The following is a 12,814-nucleotide window of genomic DNA, read 5'->3' as shown; positions in this document are numbered from 1 at the left end:
TTGAGGACACTCGGGCTTCCTTTCAGTGCCCTGAACAATATCCCACAAACCCTTGTGGATGAACCAGATCCGCATCTGAAGCTTCCAATGAGCATAGTTGGGTCCTTTCAACTTGTCATCCTTGTTCGTACCAGGGGGAGCCATATCCACATCAACAAAGAACAAATCTTAGCTCTCAAAAACTTCTCTCAAGTGCTTTCCAACAAAGCAAGGCTCCATAACCAATCAGCCCCCTCTCAAACCTGAAAGAGAAGGAGGCTGGACAACAGCAAAACAGTCCAAGAAACCACCAGGAACCTCCTACCGTAAGGGCAAGGACTCGTGGAGGAAGAAGGAAATGTACAGCCACTTGTCTCGCAACTCCACATGCAAGAGAACTCACCAAATCTGATGCCGGAGCAGAATTTGCAGCCAAAACTCCAACGCTTGCCTCTGTAGAAGAAAATGCAGCCAAGAAACCAGGCCAGCTTGCCTCTATAGGAGAAAATGCAGCCAAGAACTGGCCAGCAGCAAGGGAAAGAGTGGCTGGACCAGAAAACGCACCAGTGTATGAAAACGCAGCCACTGTTTAGGACTGAACTACAACCAGGAGGAGGTAGGGCAGAAAACGCAAGGCACAGATGAGAAGGCGGGCAGATTTGCAGATGATGGAGCAGCCTGAACCTAAGTGAATGATACCATGATTGAGAATGCACATGCAGAAGCATAAACAAGACGAGAGAGAGTAGAGAGAGCTTGTGGACAAGATCACCATTTATATTAGCTTGAAGCTTTACAATGGCAATAGGCCAGCAAGAGAATGTTGAGCTTGTGCAAGGGAATGGATGGAATAGTGAATAATGGGGGAACTCCTTATATAGAGCATGAGTGAGCTGGCCGACTACCTCTAGGGCTGGCCGACTGCTCACAGGACAAATAAATAGGAGAAAAATATATATAATACCCAATAAATGGTACAACCCCGAAACACTGAGATGCATAAATTCTAACACAATGTGACGCATGCGATCATGTGCTGCATATCTCTCTCCAAGGTGTGCCCGTCTGTCAGAGACAGGGGAATTGTTGGAGTTGTGAATGAAACTCCAGCAGAGGGCCTTGCATGAGCTCCACTATGGCAGTGGCATTCCTAGCTTCCCGATAGCGGATGACTTCAAGAGGTGCTAGTGAGGGGTGGGGTTTCGGTTCAAGTCCCGTCACCAGGTTCCAAGAACCTTGGGAAGTGAAAACCTGTTCCATAAGGTTAGCACAAGTGGTTTAATTAGACCCATTGAAACGATTCTTTTCAGTGAAAGCATTTCTAGACATAGAGACATAAAGGAAAGGAGGTGGTGGGGTCCAAGATGGCTGGTACCCATATCCCGAGTGGAGGGGGTTAGGTGGAACTCCAGAATAACCACTAATACCTAGCACAGGTGTAGGACCTGGCGAGGGTACTCCATAAGAAGGGATATAAGGTCGGGCACTCGATGCAGATGGAATACCTAGCTGAGACACAAATCCTTGAGTAGGCACATAAGCTGGTATGGCGTAGTGCTTGAGATGGGTTGGTAAACTACCTGATACCCTGGAATGCTGAGTGGCAACACAATGCGAGATCCCTGTGTTGGGTAAAACCCATACGCAGGTCCCTGTGGTGGTACGGCCGGTAATGGCTACATGCCAACACCAACAGGAAGCTCCACGGATCGAGGGTAGTTGCTGGTGCCATATGTTGAACCTGTGTTGCAGAAGAAGACACCCAGGTAGTGTTAGGCACATAAGCACTCAAAGGTACATACGAACCTGACGTGGTCTCCAGCTAAGTTGATAACAATGGATCTCGCATTTCCAGAGAAGGCCACTCATCCAGCAACCTAAAGACTGGAGCTTATACATGCAGATCTTGCAGGACCTATGGAGGTTGAGTCTCTTGGCGGGGCTTGATATTTTCTTCTTCTTGTGGATGATTTCACTCGCAAAGTTTGGGTATGTTTTCTAGCTCGCAAGTCAGATGCTTTTGCCTGTTTCAGGACTTGGATCACGATGGTGGAAAATCAGTTTGGGGGTAGAGTTTCGTTCCTCCGGACTGATAATGGTGGCGAGTTTGTACCATTTGATGACTTCCTTGCTTCGAAGGGCATTCACCGACAGACTACAGTTCCTTACACTCCTCAGCAGAATGGAGTTGTGGAATGAAAGAACCGGACCGTCAAAGATATGGCTCGTGCTTTGTTGCATCATGCAGGTCTCCCTCCTGCTTTCTGGGGTGAAGTTGTGGCTACCTCAGTTTATCTCATTAACCGCTCTCTCACAAAAGCAGTTGAGGGGATGACTCCGAAGAAAGACTTTCCAGGACACAAGCCTTTTGTATCTCATCTTTGTGTTTTCGGCTGTGTTGCTTATGTGCATGTTCCAGATAAGAAAAGGACCACACTCACCCCGAATGATCTTCACAGGCTACAGTCTGAGATCCAAAGGGTACCACTTTTGGGATCCGGAGGTTGATGACATCATCATTTCCCGTGATGCTCGATTTGATGAGAGCTTGTTTGGCATTGATTCCTCTCCGCCTGATGCATCTTCCAACTTTCTGGATGATCCATTCCCGACACATGCTAGTGATCTTTTACCTCTTCCACGTCCAGCTCCTCCTCCTCCCCCTGCTGCAACCTCGGTGCCAGCTGGTCCTTTACAGTCACCCGTTTCCGTTGCATCAGCTTCTGCAGCTCCCAGTCCCTCTACGAGTCTTGCTTTGACTCCGGGATTATCCTCACCAGTGCTCATCACCACTTCCAGCAGCATCGGATGAGTCCTCTACTATAGCTCGATCTTCTTCTTCATGCTTTGAGAGGAAGGCTGGCCTACTTCGGTGGGTTCAGCAACTCTTTAGAGATTCTGGTCTCACTGATGCACAACTCCATAACCAGATCTCTACCACCACCCCTGGACCTCACCGTTTATCTCGGGCTTCCACATCTCATCACACAGTGAATTATACTCTCATGAGTTCTCTCCAGGAGATTGATGAGCCCGAGAGTCCAAAGGAGGCTCTTTCACAGCCGCAGTGGCGACAAGCCATGGAAGTAGAGATGGCCTCTATTGAGAGGAATAACACTTGGTCTTTGGTACCACGGCCTTCTCATCGTCGTGTTATTAGTGTGAAATGGATTTTCAAAGTCAAGTTTCATGCAGATGGTACTTTGGACAAGTACAAAGCCCGCCTTGTTGCACGAGGATATGCTCAGAAGGCAAGTGAAGACTTTCATGAGACATTTGCTCCTACAACCAGGTATACCACCATCAGGATTGTTTTGGCTCTGGTTGCACACTTCAGATGGCCAGTGTTCCAGATGGATGTCAAATCCGCTTTTCTAAATGGAGATTTAGAGGAGGAAGTTTATGTCGAACAGCCTCCTAGTTTTGTGATTCAGGGGACACCCATGTTTATCTTCTGCAGAAGGCTCTTTATGGTCTCAAACAGGCACCCCGTGCCTTGTATCAGAAGATTGATGCCTTCTTGTTATCTCTTGGCTTTGAGAGGGCATATGCTGACAGCAATCTCTATGTGCTTCTTTCTGATGGAGATATCTATGTCATTGTTTCGTATGTTGATGACCTCATTCTTTCTGGTTCAAATACTGGGTTGGTCACATAGGTTCAATCCAAGCTTTCAAAGACATTTGAGATGACTGATCTTGGCCTTCTACATTATTTTCTTGGGCTGGAGGTTTGGCAGAAAGATGACTGTATCTTCATTTCTCAGCAAAAGTATGTGAAAGCTGCTCACACTTTCTGGGTTGTCAGATTGTACACCTCTCTCTTGTCCCATGGATCCCAATGCCAAGTTATCCAAGGGGGATGATACACCCTCGATCAGAACCTCCTAGCACATTCCCCTATCGTCTTTCCAAGACTTTAGAGAGTGAGCTAGAAAGATAGTTATCTGAGCTCCTCCGAGCCGGATTCGTTCGGCCTTCTTCCTCACCATTTGCTGCACCCATCCTATTTGTCCAAAAGAAGGACAAGTCTGCACGCCTTTGTGTAGACTACAAGGCATTGAATAAACTCACCATTAAGAATAAGTTTCCTATACCAAGGATTGAGTACATTTTGGAGCGTTTAGACGGTGCAAAATTTTTCACTAAGATTGACCTCAAGAGTGGTTACCATCAGGTCCGCATTTTCGAAGCTGACATTCCAAAAACAACTTTTCGGACAGAGCATGGTCACTACGAGTTCGTAGTCATGCCTTGTGGGCTTACAAATGCACCCGCAACCTTCAATAAAATGATGTCCAAGATTTTCGCAATCCTCATTGGTAAGTGTGTCTTCATCTTTCTTGATGACATACTTGTATTCTCAGCCACTGCAAAGCAGCATGAGAAAGATGTGGAGAAAGTCTTGCAACTTTTGCGAGATAATGGGCTCTACATAAACGCCAAAAAGTCTATCTTCAAAGAGGTTCAATACTTGGGCTATATCATCGGTTCCGATGGGATTCAATTGGACCTCTCAAAGGTTCAAGAGATCTTGGATTGGGACATCCCTCAGACCGCCCAAGAGATCCGTTCTTTCGTAGGCCTTTGTCAAGCCTACAGTACCCATGTTCACCAGTTTTCCAACCTTGCAACACCTCTCACCGACTTGCTCAAGGAGGGACAAAAAGTCTCAGTCACACGCAAGGCGCTTAATGCATTCCGTGCACTCCAAAAAGCTACCTCATAAGCGCCTGTTTTGAAGTTAGCATCGTGGGATGAACCTTTTGAGGTCATTACCGATGCAAGCAATGTAGCCATTCTCCAGCAAGACAATAGACCCGTGGCCTACTACAGTAGAAAGTTGGATGTCACCGAAAAGAATTATTCGGTTTATGACAAAGAGCTTTTGGGTGTGATCACAGCGCTCAAACATTGGAAGCCTTTTCTTTATGGACAGGTTTTCACAATCAGAACAGACCACCAAGCACTTAAGTGGCTTCAAACCATGCCAAGTGCCCAGTGGAGCGATCAACAAGCCAGATGGAGTCAGCTCTTCCAACCATTTGGAGGAATGATCGAGTACATCCCTGGTAAGCATAACCCAGTTGCAGATGCTTAGTCGAAAGGCCAGCATCCAGGCAGTGCAAGAGTCTACCATTCTCGAAATCACGATGAAGGACTTAGATAGCATGCAAGACCAATATGTCGACTCCCCTGAGTTTGGTACTCAATACAATTTGACCTCACTTCTGAGCCTGGCTATTATTTAGTGCAGAACGGTTGGTTGTTCTTCAAGAACCGCCTCTATGTCATTCGAGAAAAGCGATCAACTCTTCTCCATGATGCCCATGACTCCTTAGTTGGAGGACATAGAGTTATCAATAGTACCCTCGAGAAATTAGGACGGTCCTTTTATTGACCAAAAATGAGGTGTGATGTCTATTCACATGTTCAAGCCTGTAAGATTTGTCAAAAAGTTGAGGTTCCACATACAAAGAAGGCTGGGTTACTTCAACCTTTGCCTATCCCCAACGGACCTTTCATCGACATATCTATGGACTTTGTAGGGCCTCTACCACCATCCACCGGATCCCGTAACACTCAGTGTTTTACCATTGTGGATCACTTCAGTAAGTTTTGCATTCTCATCCCATGCAAGCATACAGCCTCAGCTGAGGACGTAGCCTGTCTTTTTCTGAAACATTGGTACCCCATTCATGGTTTGCCTAGCACCATTACATCAGACAAAGATTCCAAGTTTACCTTGCATTTCTGGAGGGCATTATTCGAAAACTTTGAAACTAAGTTATAGTTGTCTAGTGCATTCCATCCCCAGACAGACGGCCAGACAAAAATCTATAACCAGTTGGCCTTTGATGTTCTGAAGTCATATTGTCATGACCAGCAGTCCAGATGGGAACATTATCTTCCATTGGTCCAAGCCATCTTGAATGATACTCATTCATCTAGTGTTGGACGGACTCTGTATGAAGCAACCTTTGGTCGCCGTTTCTCTTCTCTTTTGACGAGATTGGTGTCTCCATCTCTTGAGGCTAATAAAACAACAGAAGCATTTTCCAAAATCATTGAGTCAGTTAAAGACCGCTTGACCAAAGCACAGGAAGCTTATAGTAGACAGGCAAATAAGTCTATACGAGATGTCCACTTCAAGGAAGGGGATTGGGTCTATCTGCGCATCATGAAACAAAGATTGAAACAAGTGAGCAAACGTTGTCCCAAGCTTTCATTCCGTAGTTTTGGACCTTTTCCAATAGTTAAAAAGATAAGTGATGTCTCCATGAAGTTGAAGTTGCCTAACAATTGGACGATACATGATGTTTTCCATGTTTCTTGGCTAAAACCATATGTTGGACCAAAAGTTTTTGATGTTTCAGATGAACAGCAGCCAGACGTGGTAGACGAAGCAAAAGTGATCGAGCCTGAGCAGATCTTTCTTCATCGTTGGAAGCATGGTTCCGGTCGACGAATACGTCAGTTCTATACGAAGTTCCGAGATCGAGGTACCCACGAAGCCGTTTGGCTAGATAAGGAGTTCTTTCAAGAGTACCCCCAGTTGTTGGGAGACTACTTGGAAGCCATGAACCTGCTGCCAAGCTAAGCAGGAGGGAATGTCACATGCACTCTGCACTATATATAGTGCATGGTGACAAGATGGTTCATCATCATCAGTGCAACATTGTACATTATTAGTACCCTTTAGGATGATAATTATCGTACACCATGACCCCATTGCAATCCTCGGTCCAAGATAAGTCAGGCACGAGCTACGTAGGTCATTCTCAACCTTAGACAGACAGTCAGTCAGTCAGTCAGTCCAAGTCCCTTAACCCACTTGAAGAGATGCATTCATGCATGTAGAGTCAGTAGAAGCCTTAGGGTTTGCATTAGAAAGCACTCTGCATAATGCATAGCATTCATCCATTGCATATAAACCATTGCAGAAGCCTTCAGATAACATCTAGCATTTATTAGGATTTATCCAATATTTTTCCCATCATTTATAGCATTTAATGGACATTTTTACATTATTTATCCATTTATCAAGGACAAGATGCAGTCGGCTAGCCCTTCAGCCAACCAACCGGCATCAAGTGTCCATATAAATAGTTGAGCATATCATTCATTCATTCATATCATATTCAGCCTAGAGGACCTGAACGCTTGGAGCCTTCAGCACAAGGAGCATAAGCAATTGGAGAATTCAGCACATCAGTCATCAGCGTTTCATCCATCACCATATAGGAGCATCAACGCTTGAGCATTCAGCCTCCATTCAGCAAAACCCAGCATCTACAGCATTCAACCCTGCAGATCACCTTGCATTTTCAGCATACATACAGTTTTCAGCATCCTTATATGCATCGTTTTGCTAAAGTCACTTGGTGAAGGTAAAACTCAACATTCATACTCATTTTCAACATTCATACATAGCCTAGAACAGTCCCAATCAGCCCCTTCTCTCAACCTCAAATTTGCAGCCTTCCTACTCTGGATCCTCCGAGATCTTGCGTTTGGCTTATCGTCAGTCCACAGTCAGTCTCTTCAAAGAAATAAAGAAAACACTATTCCGGTAATAGGATAGGGGGCCCTTCAGTGGGTAATTTGGGACCCCATACGATGTACAGTTTCTATCTCTATCTCTCTAAAATCTCTTAAAAGTTTGAAGTCATAAAGTGGATTGCTGAACTCACGAAACTCAGGATACAGAAGACGGTGTGAGCATGTGTGACAGGATCCTCCATTATGAATACTTTCGCTGCATGTTAAAGTCCAGTACTAGCATGCTCGCTGTAGGCATGTATCCCCCTCTGGTAGCGAAGTTTGATAAGCTCGGAGAGGAAGGACGAGATGCCAAAGGTGTCGAGGGTGAGCAGGTGTAGACAGGCTGGTCGTCTCCCGATTGAAGACCTCGAACAAGGCTCTCCAATGAGTAAGAAGTCCCATCCTCCGTATGGTCTAGATCTGAGTAAGGAGAACCAACATCTCGTAACAAAGGCTGGTCCTCTGAAATCATGGGTAGACAATCTATGCTGTGTGCTCTCGAGGTCTTCAATCCCTTTGCTCACGATAGCTTTGATACCATGTGAGGGCAAAAGGACGAAAGGACAAGATGTGTGAGAGATCAGAGCAAATCAACACAGCATGTAATGGATGAATGAGTGTATGTATAATGGGGAATGAAATCCAGTACAAGAGGCCCTCTAATGTGAGGTGACTCTGAGTAGTAGGCCGAAGAAGCAGCAAAGAGGAAGTCGAAGTAGTTGAAGGCTCACGTCTATGACTGGGGTGGCTCTCCGAGGTAGTACCTGTAGTGGGCGGCAGAAACGCAGGGGTCAAGCACTGTCGATGGTGACACCCGGGTTGCATGCAAGAGCAGGAAACAGATGGCTGAAAGCTGTAGGAGACTACTAAAGATGATGAAGCAGCACCACGCAGAGTAGGTACAGCAAAGGCAGTGCTGAAGATAGACGATGAATTGCAGGAGGTTGCTGGGCTACTGCTGCTGCAGGGAGTAGAGCCGACAGCAAAATGGTGTGGGCAGAAACACTGCTGTTGCAGGATGTGATGATGAAGGTGTAGCAGTATGTAGCCGGGCTGCTGCTGTGTGCAGGGAGTGGAGCCAACGGCTGCTGCTACTGATGATAAAAGATGTGTTGATGATTCAGACGGCTGCTGCAGAGGTAGCGCCGGTTGCTGAAGTTGGTTGTGGCTGATTATTTTGTTGTGTTGTGCTGAATTTATGAAGCGATCTTTATATATGTGGAAGGGCTGCTGGTCAGCCCAGATAAGGGCTGTTGGCCAGTAGCACAAGACAATATATGTCTAATAAATACCCTTTTTGGGCTGGTTAAATGCCATTTTGGGCAGGTTTTCACACGACCCCCCTTGTAATATGATTCAATTATCAAGGATTCCTCAAGATACAAGCTTCATGGGCATCACATGCCAGATTTCCAAAGTTATTCATGAAACTAAAACCTTTGGCCAAGTTGGAAGCTTTTGTCGCAAAGAATCTCACTCCCCAATCCCCAATGTCTTCCGACACAAGAAACTATGCTCACTAGAATCCATACACAAGCATGTGAGTGAAGCATGTATGTAAGGTCCTCCATGACCAAGCCCTAGAACCACGTAGGAGTGAGGCATAAGGCTCACCTCCCAGCCATAGAGTCCTCCGGACTCATCACAAGCTGGAGGCCGTAGCTACATCCTTGGAGAAGCTCCTCCATAGTAAGACCTAGCGTCCCATACCACCAGACCACACCCTAAGGTGTGTCGTCGCCGTGAACATCCCCGATGCTCCATGCTCAACAATGTCAAACCAAACGATTGTAATAACTTATGAGCGTATGTTTCACTTGTATAGGCCACTGGCCTTGACATTAGCCCCATTGCTTTTATAAGCTTTCAACCCTATAATTACTTATAATTATGCCTCGAGAACTCAACGATAAAATCCATCAAGATACTTTGTGATTTGGCTCCTGGTATCCCTAGAGGATGAAGTAAACCACCCTGCCTAGGGCGATCAGCCTTATTCAATGGCACTGGTTACACTTCTTTACATAAGCCTCCACATAGGACCACATCTTTGGCCAATAGAAATATCTCTTAACTAACGCAAGAGTTCTTTGAATGCATGCGTGCCCTCCACTTGGAACATCATGACACTCGAAGAGAATTCCCCTTCACAAATCATCAACATTCGGCACAGAGACCTTATCTTTTTGCATTAACAATCCATTATGTATGCAATATTGTTGAACTACCTTTTGTTCGGCACAACTCCTAGATCTCTTGAGCTGCCAACTGGTCTGAACGAGCTGCCAGATCTTTTGAAAGAAATGCAAAAGTTCCAAAAAGGTACTATTTCTATACAAATGTTGCCCTGATGATGATGCTAGTGTGTCTTTGTGTACCCAGTGCAGGGTACACGTGACAACCCAAGACTTGTCTTAAACCCTAAGACTCTTATCCAAGAGTCCACGCACCCAACCATGGGTCAAATAAGTGTCTGTGCAGCCTTGTACAACATTACATCTTGCAAGAGGATTACATCTTGGTGTGCAGGACTAGAATAAATGACTTGACACTGACAATTCCTAAGACCTAGAGGGCACATAGCTACATGTCCCTAGACAAAGGCTCACAACATGCACAATGCATATCAGAAAAGGTGTCCTGAGTGTACTGAATGTAGCATTATCTTGAGTACAAGGGGTCCATGTGACATTTGGTGAAGGCACTTTTCAATAACTTTTTTGTCCCATTTGCACCACATGTCACTACCCGATGAGGCTGCGGATACTGATGATGTTGTTACACCTTCCTCAATAGTATGCGCACGTTGTTCAGTCTTTATGATTTTGCAAAATGATGTTTCTGCTCGTTCCTTGTAAGAATGATGTCTGTGTTGGTCGCAATTTTGGCATTCATCCACATTTGGTTCTTACGTGGCCCTCCGCAAGCCATTGGTCCAGATCCCAGGTAGCCTATCCCTGACAATGCTTGCTCAGCCAAGGGCTCTATTGATCTGTAGGTTGGGCAAACTCTCCTCCAGTAGGATTACAACTTTCCTCAAGTAAATAATATCTCTATGGGTGTCACACACAAGAATTGAAAAACTTCATCCAAGCCACGTCCAAGGTACTAGATGCCTTGAGAATTGAGAGACTACTTTACGTCCTATTCTATGGCTAACATTGTCTCCTCTTGTCGACACAAAAACCGCAAAATATCTCCCTACGAAACTCATGATCAAGAAACTGTACCTTGGACTAGTCTAGGAACTTGTGAGGAAGTATTGGCCCTTGAAACAACTTCTTTCCAAAGGTCATGGAAACATCTCCATCCACTAGTGCACCTAATCAGATACAACACCAAACCTCTCTTTGCCGAATCCAAAGAAATCCTGTAAATGAATCATCAAAAAGATAGACGGTGCTCCTCAGAATCACTAACTCAAACTTGTAACCCACATGTACTACTTCCTTTGCCATGTATGGTCAGACGAACATCTACCAACTTCATGCTGGGCTTCAAGGCTTGGTCCTCCCTATGGACATCCTCAAGAACCACTTCCACCTATGGTGAAAAGACATCAACTATCATGTCCTTTTGTGGTGTCACAACTACTCAAGTAGCCCAAGCATGGCAAAGCCTCCCCACCACTGGCTTTAAAGAGACTTCCTTGACACACGGCTAGAAACAGGACCTTGTTTGCTTACCACTTGTGGCACGAATTTTTTCCAAAGAGAGTCAGGGGTTCAACACTCCCCCATTAGAACTACCCTCACTCTCTTTGGCCTTCCCGGTGCCAAAGAGACCACAAAGCTTTAAGGAGCCAAATAGCATGTTGATGTTATCACACAAACATCGCATATGAAGGTGGAGAGTGCCCATTGAGTCATCAATGGCATCTGATGTGCAAGTGTGGAGATCATCATACCCACTTGCATAGTACACGCATTAGCATGTGAACCCCTTCTAGCAAGTGGTGGGTGTCCTTGATGGGTTTTGAGCCCACAACCTCACCATTGAGAATGGTAACTGGTAGGCTAATGCATTGACATTAGTTCCAAATTAGTACATTCAAAATTTACAGAGAAGGGGATTTTCAAACACCCGTACAGTTGTGCTCTCCAGGGTTTTTGGTTTCAAGGTTAGATACAGTGAATGGGCCGCCCCGCCACACCACATCCCAACACACACATCAAGCTAGCTCCTTAACCTGTTTTTTTAACTGAATCAAATAAGCATTAGAACCAAACAGCAATCGTTTAAAGCTAACCAATGGCATTTGAATCAATTACTACATGAATGTAAGGATTAATCTTTGTGAAAATATATATATATAAACTTACCCGGGCGAATGCAAGTGTTGGTATGACTTTTGTGTCTGTCTCAGCCACGGCAGAGCTATGGGCATTGATGTTCGGGAGAAGCGTGCGCATGCGCGCACACACACACACACAGACCCACAGAGGGGGGATCCCTCCCTCAATCGAATCTTTTGCTTGCGTGTTCCTTTGCAGTATGAGAGGCGGAACCAATGGGGTTGAAAAGGGAGGCTGCAAGAGGAGGCTAGACGTAGAGGGACCAGAAAGCGGCCAGCTCACTCAGCCCCAACCTCTTACCCTTTGGCTGATGTCGGAACAAGGTTGGCCTTTCGTCGAGGTGGGTGAAAGTACTGGGCCGAGAGGAGACAGCTGAGGGTTTGCTTTGCAAAGGATGAAGTTTTCGCTGTGTTGGGCGAGGCAGTTATAAACGTTTGGTCCCAGGGTTGGCCATGTAGTAATACGCACAACATCAATAAATACATCCAATGTGCTTATGGCACCAAAATGTTTTTTTTGTATTTCAAAACTTTCGTTTTCCTAAGGTTCAACGAAACAAAATAAACATTATTTATTCCAAAAAAACATTTTGGGTGCATATATATTGGCACCAAAATGTTTTTTGTATTTCCATTAAATATATTATGTAAGGTTTTCAAGAATAAGAGTTCTTTTCAATGGTTTCATTTTAGTATGTCAAAGTAAATGAAATGATGACCCCCATTTCCTCTCTATTTGAATGATGACCCCCACCCCTATCATTTCTATTTGCATACATTCACCCATATGCTTTCTATTTGCAATCCTATATATTTAAGACAATAAAATGATGGCCCCCATATTGTTTCTATTTGCATGCATTCACCCATATCCTTTCTATTTAAGGTCCACAATTCTCTATATAAAGCCTCAAAGGGCTCACTCAACGAGTAGAGGGAGGGAGGGAGAGAAGGAGGAGAGGGAGGGGTTGCGAGAAACTCATCTTCTAAGGTTGTA

The 12,814-nt window shown here is 45.1% G+C and overlaps 1 protein-coding gene across 5 annotated transcripts in view; it reads right to left on the bottom strand.

Annotated features, from left to right (window-relative positions):
- LOC147604325 (mechanosensitive ion channel protein 5-like) overlaps window positions 1-12,294 on the bottom strand; it is a 95,259-nt gene extending 82,965 nt beyond the window's left edge. For 3 of the 5 annotated variants that reach the window (XR_015265407.1, XM_086795239.1, XM_086795241.1), the window contains exon 1: window positions 11,846-12,294. The gene's annotated coding sequence lies outside the window, so the exon portion shown is untranslated. The remainder of the gene's footprint in view (window positions 1-11,845) is intronic. The other 2 variants (XM_086795238.1, XM_086795240.1) reach the window with 1 other exon arrangement.
- Window positions 12,295-12,814: the final 520 nt, after the last annotated feature.

The sequence above is a fragment of the Cibotium barometz genome, chromosome 62 (assembly GCF_041138505.1).
Source record: "Cibotium barometz isolate CiBa-2024 chromosome 62, ASM4113850v1, whole genome shotgun sequence".
In the NCBI taxonomy this organism is placed as follows: domain Eukaryota; kingdom Viridiplantae; phylum Streptophyta; class Polypodiopsida; order Cyatheales; family Cibotiaceae; genus Cibotium; species Cibotium barometz.
The sequence above is the reverse complement of the archived record's forward strand: the minus strand, read 5'-3'. Positions and strand labels throughout refer to the sequence as shown.